We start from the raw sequence: 10,495 nt of genomic DNA, 5'->3' as shown, positions 1-10,495 counted from the left end.
AAGCTCTTGCAGGCTTCAGCATTATACTAGTAGTACTAGAGAAGTATGAGAATGAGAGGTCCTTGGTAGGGCATGGTACAACCGTACAAGATGGAATTGTAAGGTCTCCTTAAGTAATGCTATGTATTTTCCTCGGCAAAAAGATGGTGTATTCAAGAATCAAGCCCTTTTGATTTGTTTCATTGGCAAGTCGTGTGGGTGCCCCGGTGCTAATTAGTATCATTAGCAATTGTGCAGACATCAACCAGTGTGACGGATTCTGGTACGAGTGAAACTTAAATGACACATGTTCTGTCCGCATACTGTTGTGCATTATATCGGCATGAGTGAAATGAAGACGAGGGCCTATTGATCGATTATTTATTTGTAAAAAAATGGCCCATCAAATGGTGTTTGGTCGTGTTAATGAAGATCGGCTCTACCCAATCTAGGTTGATTGGTTTTTTAAAACCACCTTATATGTTTTAAGTAATTACTAAGCAGTCTCTGCTTAGCAAGTATTGATGTATTTAGCAAGTACATATTGGATTGTTGGAGTCTTCACTCTTTAATTTTGGAAAGAAAAAAAATGAGAGGTTTAACTTTGGAAATTGGGTCGACGCAAACTAACCCTTCATGTTTGGGTTGGTTTTGCTTTAAGGGCAGTTGGTTTCGGTTTAGTTGATAAATAAATCGACTAGGTTGTGTTAGTTGAAGAAAATGACTCAAATTGACCGAACCCCACCCGTGAACACCCTTAAATGGAGATACCATCTATTGTATTGGGATGGGACAAACATTGTGTAGTTTGCCATTAGGTGCCAAAAGGCCCAAAACCATTCCTTCTCTTGTTTCCGCTTGTGTTGTGTAATGCATTTTGTTGGTACTTTTTCCTAATCTATGCAACTCATCAAAATTGTTTGTTGTATTTGGATGTAGTTATTCATATGACAAATGGTTCCTTTTTTATTACTAGTAGGTGTGCATGTGACAATTTCTAGATGATGATAATGATAGGAATAATGTATCCAAAATTTTTAATAAAATTCATGTATTTTTTATTTTTCACTATTAATCGGATGTAAATTGCAAAATCTGAATTTGATTACACAAGCACCTAATATTGGGTTATAAAGTTTTGAGTATCATTGGCATGTCTACCTATTTGGTTGGGCTATTTTTTTGTAATGTTTTATTTTTTTAGTATATACTTTTTTGTTTATTTATAAAAAAAGTAAGATTTAAAGACAAGGAATTGAATGAGGTGAAAATTGTAGTTTAAACTACATTTTAAACTTCACAATTAAATAGGGATTAAATTCAAAAAAATTGTATTTTAGTTAAAAGAAAGTTACACAATTTTATTCATATGGAGTTATAGACATGTTCAATTTGTATTGTGTGTAAAAATAATACTATTATTTACACTTATTTTTTGTTTAATATGTTAAAAATGTGATATTATACATGTGCCCAAATGTTTTTTTGTAAAATTTATATATATTTTATTTTTGTGTTTTTTGTATTTTGTTAATTTTTATTGTTTAACTATGACATTAAAGGTTGATAGATTTGACCCCATTAAATAGGAAAATAATTTTATTTTTGGTTAGTTTTAGATTATGTATTTTATTTTCATCATCAATAAAAATATTTCTTGTTTATTACATGTCTTTTTATTTGATTAATAAAAATTATCATAAATGTGTATTTTTTCTAGATTTTTATATTTATTTCTATTTTAAAATTTTATCATAACTATGACTTCATGGGTTGGTCAATTTGGTTTGGTTACTTAATTGCTTAGTCATCATTTGGATAAAGAATGATTTTATTTTTGAGTATTAGACATAGATCTAATTAGTAGTATTTATTAGTGAAAAATTAACTTAAATACGAGATTTAATAAGAGAGAATGTGAGTCAATCCCTTAAATACAAGAGTTAATGAGAGGGGATTAAATGAGGTGAAAAGCATTAATCGAAATTACATTTTTAACCTTTATAATTAGAGATGAACTAAATAACAAATGTGGACATTTTAGTAAAAAAAAATTCCATACCCTCATTCATACTTTTTATGATAGTATAGATTTGACGGTCCAAACTAATACCATTTTATGATGAATGGGGAAAATACAAGCAAGATGACATAATTAGATCAAGGTTGAAAACATGATAATGCATTGACGCATATTGTACAACTAGTAACTAAACTCATGTAATGCATGGACTTAATAGAAATTAGGTTTTTGGCATCAATTTGGGTTTTTTGGTAGAAGTGGGTTTGGTTGGCAAATTTTAGTTTTTGGAGTCAATTTTGGTTTAGATTTAGATTTAGGTGGAAATTGGTTGTGGTTGGAAAATTTAGGTTTTCATCATCAATTTTGGTTTAGGCTAAGGTCCATATTTAGAATTAGGCACAATTTAGGTTTTGGTTCGTAAATTTAGGTTTAGGATAAGGTCCATATTTGTAGGGATGCAAATGGATCGGATCGGATTTGAATATGATTCAATGAAATGTAGGTCTGATCCGAAGATCCAATCGGATCCATGGTTCAAAGTATCGATACGATATGAGTTTTGGTCGTATTATATCGGTACTTAGAAACAGACGAAACTCTACCTTTTTTTTTAGTTTTTTTTTTCCAAATTTTGGTTTTTAGGGAAGCTTTTAGCATGCTTTTTATTATTAAAAAAACTGGGGGTTCGAAACACCTGGAAATAGGTGTTTTGGATCGTATCTTTTTCAAAAGATACAATACGATATGATACGCCCCATATCGGGCATATCATATCGATACTTTGAACCAGAAAATATAATAATTTAAATCAAGAAAAACAAGAAATGAAAGTATATTTTCAACTATTTTGATTAGTGTTTTCGAACCATCATTGACCCAAATAGTCTGACCGTTTAGCCCGAAAATTGTTTAGGCAACCAGTTCTATTTCACCCTTAACCCCAAAGAGTCGTTGCCATGTAGTCGAACCGTTGACCTAGACAAAGGTTCATGGTTTAACAAGGAGGCAGAGGAGATTCAAATACGATGGCTTGAGACAAGAATGATCTTAGATTTGAGATTGTCCTAGAGAGAGAGATTGAGATCACAGAGAAGTCATATCTATTATGAGATCAGAGAGAGATTCGATGCTTGGATGTTGCATTGTTGTTGTCATTGCTGCTGTTGTCGCCGGTGAATGCCGGATGATCCTCCTCCTCCTTCCCTCATGTGTGTGTGTTTTAAGAATGGTCTTTATTGAAGAGAGTAATGGTTGACTTTATTAGAGACATGAGACTCAAGAGGGTTTTATTTTATTTTTTATATTTTTAATCATTTAATTTAAAATAAATAACCACATGTGTGATAAATGAAAGGAGGAGGTTCAGGTGAGTTGTTGTTCAAAAATGTATTTTTTAAGGGGAAAAAAATGAAGTAATAGTGATTCACCAAAATTTTTATTTATTTCTAGTTCTTTACATATAAAATATTAGAAAACATAATTTTCTTTTCTTTTTTAGTTATTGAGCTTCAAATTTATTCCTTTTTGTATAGTTTATATATTATGAGAAGTACATAAACCACCTAATGGTGGCTCATTTTGTAGGTTCATTCACTTTGTTGCATAGTTGTAGTAAAATCCCGAGCAGGATTGGGGGGATGCACTACTCCCTATTCTATAGCTCTAGAAAGCAAAAAAAAAAGTGCTTAACATGAGATCAATAACAAAGTTAGAAACAATTTCAAAAATGAACTGACGAAGATAACCAAAGGTTCATGTTAAGTTCTTTCTTACTACATTTTATTATTAAGCCAAAACAATCCATGAAACAAAACTACATTAAATTAATAAGAGAGAGAGAGAGAGAGACCTGGTAATCTATGAAAATGTGCAATGGTTTCTTAATTTTTTTTTTAGAAGAAGAAGATTGGTTCACCCATGCACTAGGGGGGCAATTTGGATTTTGACATTACTTTAGGTTCAAGCTAGGGTTCATATTTAAAGTTGGCCCTTAACCTAACCCAATCCATCTAATTTACACCCCTACTTTATTAGAGAGAGCAAGAGAGAGATTTAATGGGGAGGGAAGACGTGACAAACATTGACTATTAGAGAGAGAGAGAGATAGCAAGTATGGATTTTATGAGAGAAAATTAAGATCCATGTGGGTTTTAATTTTGACTTGTTTTGTTTTTAATGATTTAATTTAGAAAAATAAATATGCACGTGTGTAAGAAAGGAGAAGAGGTGGAGATACATGTGAGCTCTGTGGTGAGAAGACCCCTTACATCCCCCGTTTCCTATATGAGGAGAGAGAGAGAGAGGGTGCTAGCCACAAGGGAGAAGCATATCAATTGGTAATTCTATTAACCAAACTGTAAATGGTATAACAAATGTGTAAAGCTATATATCTATAGGCAATCAAATCATATAGTTATAATTGTTCTTAATGTTTCCATCTATTGTCATACCCAAGACATTAAGATCAGCAATGCTTGTGAGCCATGGCCAATATAACATGTAGGATGTCTAATGCCAATAAGAACAATGAAGAGAAATGGAACTAATAGTTAGGGTGTTTCATTCAACATTGTTAGGGAGGCAAAGAGAATGAACTTATGCAAATAAGAGAAGGAAGAAAAGAAAGGAAGTTGATTATGCCTGTTGGAATAGGTTAGAATCCATCAGATGGATGGTTGAACTATGCTAGATGGCTGGGCAAATTTTCAAAAAATTTTATTACTCTTTCGGGAATCGATTTCCTGATAAATTTGAAAACTGAATTACATGATCGATCTTGTACTGAATCAGACCAGATTTGAAACCAAATTGAAAAGAGATTATACCTGATATGGAGACCACAAATTACAACTCCCTAGGTGGAAGTTCACGCCTAGTATCAGTCCCAAAATCATCCTCCAACTGAAGATGGCGTAGTGTACAGGAGAAACCGATTCAGTAACTCTGATTTCAACAAATCTGCTATCCAACTATCTTGGATGTTGTGGGATGAGTGAGCTTGATATTCTTTAACGTTTTTTTAGCAAAAAACTAGAAGAAAAAAAGTGATCAAAATCAGTTCTTGAAAAGCCTTGGTCGTGATAGGGTTTTTGGGAGAGAAGAGAGAAGAAAAGAGAGCAAGAGAGTGAAGAAAACAAGCCTTGGTCGTGACTGCTTAACTAATCATATTAGTAATGGGCCTTAGCCCATTTTCCTTAAAGGCTCACGTCCCCAGGAGTTGTATGGCCACTTTGGGCCTGATATTGTATGGCGTGGGACACTAAGACCCCAAAAAGGTCTCATACAAGTCCATGAGGGTTTAGCCCCACCTCTAAAAGAGGCTAGACTGAATTCACTGTTCAAAGTAGTGAACTGCTGAGCCAATCAGCATGGGCTTAGTCTAGGCCCTACATTTACACCTAAATGATCATTTGATTCAACCATCCTATGAAGATTTAAGGATAATGGGTTTAAGTGAGATAAAGCTCATCAGGTAATCAACCCTATAATGGTCTTTTACACTTAACTTCTTCGCTCATAATGATCAAACCATTGCTCGATAGGGAAGAACCTCTCCCCTAGATGCAAGGTACAATGCCACACTCTTAGATGGATCCCGAGATTAAAACCTTTTGCAAACATTTTTCATAAAATGGTAGTATATATAATGTATAAATACATTTTGCAAAATTAGATTTCAAATACAGTTGAAATCTACTAGTAGCAGTTTAAGTTTCCATCAGAGAGAGTTTAAAACCCTAATATTCACTTTGTTTGACAAAGGGGCTGATCCTATCACTATGATCACCCACTCAGGTGATTTCCCAAAATGCCTCAATATGCCTAAGTATTTGACCCTTAATGATGAATCTCACTGATTGGACACCAAAGACAACCGGTTTAACACCTAATATAGTACCATAATCAAGTTTGGAGTTTTGTATAATTTTTTTTTTGTTTTTCACATCTATCTTCAAGGTCTGGGGTATAACTGGAAATCAGTTAGGATAAATTCTGTTCCTTAGCAGCTCATAAAATCTGTTCCAACTGTTTGGCAACATACATGTGTCAACCTTATTAGGATAAATTCCCCAAGTCTTCAGGAGTAGAAGCATTAATTCAATTGAATTAATTAATATTTGAAATTCTGATGCACTTGTTTTATATAAAAGCCATTGTCCCATTGTAGTTGACCAAATAAATGACAAAAGGACCTTAATAAGCAATTCTACCAAAATATGAAAAATGTATTCATAGTCAAATAGCACAAGGGAATTTTAGTCATGGATAAAAATAGTACAAGGTAGGACAAAATGAGAAACCCATCGTCACTCCACACATACACAAATAAAAAAGATAATCATATTCCAATGAAAGAGAAAAAAGGGACTAATAGAAGAAAAACAATGAAGAACAATAATAGGGCACATAAGAAAAGGATAAAAAAGCAATAAATAAAATAAGCACTACACTAAAAGCTACCATTGTGAAGTATAACTGAGAAGGGGGAGAATGTTGCAATAAAATGTTAACTGAAACTTGAGATGAAAGATAAGACAAACAATTAGAATAATGAAAAGACAAGTAACACTATTAAAGCACATGAATTATACAATGTTACCTCTATTAATAAACTTGGAGAAAGCAATAACTATATAAAAGACAAGAGCGAAGAACAGAATAGAGTAATAACTACAAAGAAGCTAAGAGTGAAATAGAGAGTAAAAAAAATGCAAAGTCAAGAGAATATAAACAAAATGAGAAAATAGGTGATGTGTACAAGAGATTTTGGGGAAAAAAGCACATTCAAACTAACAGGAATTAATTCAGCCACTTGAGAAAAATGGTCGTTTGCCATTGAAGCAAATGTTAGAAGCGAGCACATGCATAAACAAAAAAGCAAAACCTGGTGGCCAAACATTGACAATATATAAAGAATTCTGGAAGATAAACAAAACCTCAAAAATCTTCAGCAAAAAATAGTATCGGGTCTGAGAAATTTGTTTACACAACTAACAGAGATCAAATCAGTCTCCCACAACATCCCACAGTACATCCCTGCCATGTATTAGGAACATTTCTTGATGATAATACCAGATACGGTGAGAATGTGTTGTGGGACATTGTGGGGGAATCTTGTGGAATGCTGATTTGAATTCCAACTAACATTGCAACTAGTAAATAGGAAGGACTTCCAAAAAGGAAAGGTTGTAAATATGTGGGCAATTGTAACAAATATTATGAAAAACTTGAAAAATTCGGCAGCATTAATTACAAAGCCAACAAATGCAAGCAATGACAATAGAAGCTTAAATCAGATGCAAATATGCTCAATGCCAAAAAAAAAAAAAAAAAAAAGGTAAAAACACTGAATTCATAAAGCTGGAAATAAGCAAAAAACATCCCAAAAAAAAGGAAAGATAGCAATTGTAACAAATACTAAAAAAATCTAATAAAGTTTGGCCACATTAATCGCAAAGACAACAAATGCAAACAAGGGATACAAAGGAATAATTCAGGCAGCATTGTGTTCACTGTTCAAATAGCACCAAAATAGAAAAATACACACGCAAGAAAATCACCCAAAAAACGGAATAAAAATAAAATACCAAATCAAGAGAAACAATAGGCCCAATAGCAGACCACACAAAGCCCAAATTTATGAGGCCCAACAACTTATACACATAGGATTAATTATTTATATATCTCTTCAAAACCTACTTATACATACCTTGTTGAACTTTCAATGGTTAAATCTAACAGATGAAATGTAAAAAGCAAAAATATCCTTAATTGTTCATTAAATTTCAAATTATGCCATTTTCTTTCTTCCTCCTCCTTCTTCAATGCTACAAAACACCATCTCTAAGCCGTTGGCTCCATAAATAATCTTCCCATTGAAGAAACCGATATGCAAGGGAAGGCTGAATCCATCTCTAAGCTGCAACCTGCAAGAGGAGAGTTGGAGGGCCAGTTGAAACTGAACCCTATCCATGGTGATTGGGACGACTTTGCAGATTCTATTGTAATTGTTTTTGCTTCGTTACCTATTATAGGTAGATGTCAATACCTCCCTAGAGAATAGAGAAAAGGGAAAAGAGGAGGGAGAGAGAGAGGAACAATTTCTCTAATTCTGCTTACCGTTTCTATTTCATTAAACGAAGAGAGAGAGAGAGAGACCATGGTTATCAGTTCTGGTTTTTTGATTGTCCGTCTCTTTAATACAGAAAATTTTTGGGTTTTTGTTTTTAATCATAGAACCTAACTGTAATATTGGTATTATAACCGGGCCGAGCCGGGTCACGGGTGTGTACGTCCAGTCCTAGAAACAATGCTTCACTGTTTTCAGGCAAATTCCGTCGCAGGTGCCATTGTAGACGCAACTGCTGCTTCAGAACCAAAATCAAAACCAAAACATCAATAGGTCGGTGCTCCCACTAGAAGACAAATGAGGAGACGCCACGTACATCCCTAATGAGGAGACCAGTAAGGCGACCACCTCGGTCAAGTCCAATAATACCGCTTCTACGTCAGGGTCCAGGAAGAACAAGCATAGGAGGCGCCCTAGGCATGATCCTGTTAAGAGTCGACTCGGCCCCAAGGTGGAGGAACAGTAGAAGAGTTTGGCTAAAGACCAAGAGGTCAGCTGGTCGAACACCACAACCACACTGTAGTTCACTCGGACTTCGCCCCATACTCCGGACATACTGCATCAGCTCCTAGAATTGGTTGTGGTCCATTCCAGCAGGAACCATCAAGGGCTTGACTACCTGAGGTCAACTAGCTACTCAAGTTATGGGCTGCCCAAGTCAGGGAGTGATATGCTCCACCCTGCCGTGGAGCGGTCCGCCAGTCTTCGGTCAAGATGTAGGTCTGGCTAGTCAGCTTAGGCCGACCTAGTCAAGTGCAACATGTCGCCATGTGATGCCAGGTGTCATTAGACAGTTTAGTTTCGCTACGTGTCTCTTCGCGACTGGTCAGCCAGATTACCTAAAGAATATTTCACTATATATCTTAAAATTGTATTGCTTATATGCTTGAGATACTAATATTTTGAGTTCCGATTTGCAAAGGCTCATAAAAACAAAAATGGGCATCTATCTTAAGTTTAAAAGAAGTGGTGTAAGCTTAAAATTTTAAATCCATTCATACTTTTTGGTGAAAACCGAAGTCCTTAGTATGGAATGGATAAACTGATTTGACCATCTGATTTTGTCCAAATGTGATAATGTTGCTATTTCGAGTGTTACCAACTTTTAGGCTTTCTTTAGATATGTTTTTGCTTTTCTTTCATCTTTGGGCCAAGGAAAACAAAATTGAGCCAGCAAGTTATTTTGGGCATTTCGTTAAAAGTTGCTTTTAAAAATGTTATAATCTGAAGCCTCCAAAAAGTACAAGAAATGCTTGCCTGTATGGAAAAAAAAAATAGTATGGGCTGTTTTGAAGCTTTTTTTTTTTTTTTTCCATGATACATCACCCCACTTAATAGTCTGGGCTGTATGGGAAAAAAAAAAGTCTGGGCTGTTTTGAAGCTTTTTTTTCTCTCGTACATCACCCCACTTAATAGTGATTGCAATTTAGTTTTTTTACCCCGTATCCATGCTAATGCATCATGCACACAAAGCTTCAAAACAACCAAACTCATGCCTGAATGCCCATCTTAGTTTAAATGGAATCCCCACGGAGAGCGCCCCATAGCATATCACCCCGTGCATTGGGAACTGTCAATACAAATTTCTCGTCTAAAAATGATGATAAATATCAATTTTTTGAGATTTGGTAAAATAGGATACAAATCTCAATTCTTTGAGATTCAATCTCTTTACAATGAGAAAGCCTCCAATTTTTTTCTTTAAACATTCAATCTGAGGACTTGAAAAGCTTGTTCTCCGATGGATCTGGAAGTATAGGATTCAATCCAAGAGTTGATGAAGCTTCCTCCCGAACCGGTGTTTGTAGATCTTGTAGCAATTGCACCTTAACGGTCTTTTGTAGAGAGAAGAACTCTAAAACTTTTGTCAATGAAGAACTTTAGAGGTCTTCTGTATATGAAGGTCTCCGACTTCTTATTCTCCCAAAGATCTCTTGTGAATTGGAAAAATGATCCTTTCCTTATGAATGAAAACCCTTTTATAGAGGTGGATTGAGAGAATCTTAGTTGGTCTCAACCTTTTTGGTGAAAGCTTATCCTTGGAGTTTCAACCAATAACCTAAACTTGTGGGGCCCATGTGGCTAAGAGAAGATTTTCTTCTTATTTGCAAAGTTAAGGTTGGAATAACCATTTTGAATAGGATTTACTCAATCTTAACTTTTTATCCAGATTTCTTTCTAGATAATTTGAGGACTTTTATACTGTTTTAGTGGGTCCCACTTGAGTCCATTGAATTTAGACTTTGTTTTGTAGAATTGGGCATGGTCAATGCCCATTTAATTTGGACTTGAGTTATTGGAGAACTTGGGCTTCCATCTTAAATTTGTAGATCCAGCCTAATTGTAATGTGGACATGTGGTAC

The sequence above is a fragment of the Nelumbo nucifera genome, chromosome 3, assembly GCF_055504915.1.
Source record: "Nelumbo nucifera cultivar China Antique chromosome 3, China Antique-T2T, whole genome shotgun sequence".
NCBI lineage: Eukaryota > Viridiplantae > Streptophyta > Magnoliopsida > Proteales > Nelumbonaceae > Nelumbo > Nelumbo nucifera.
The sequence above is the reverse complement of the archived record's forward strand: the minus strand, read 5'-3'. Positions refer to the sequence as shown.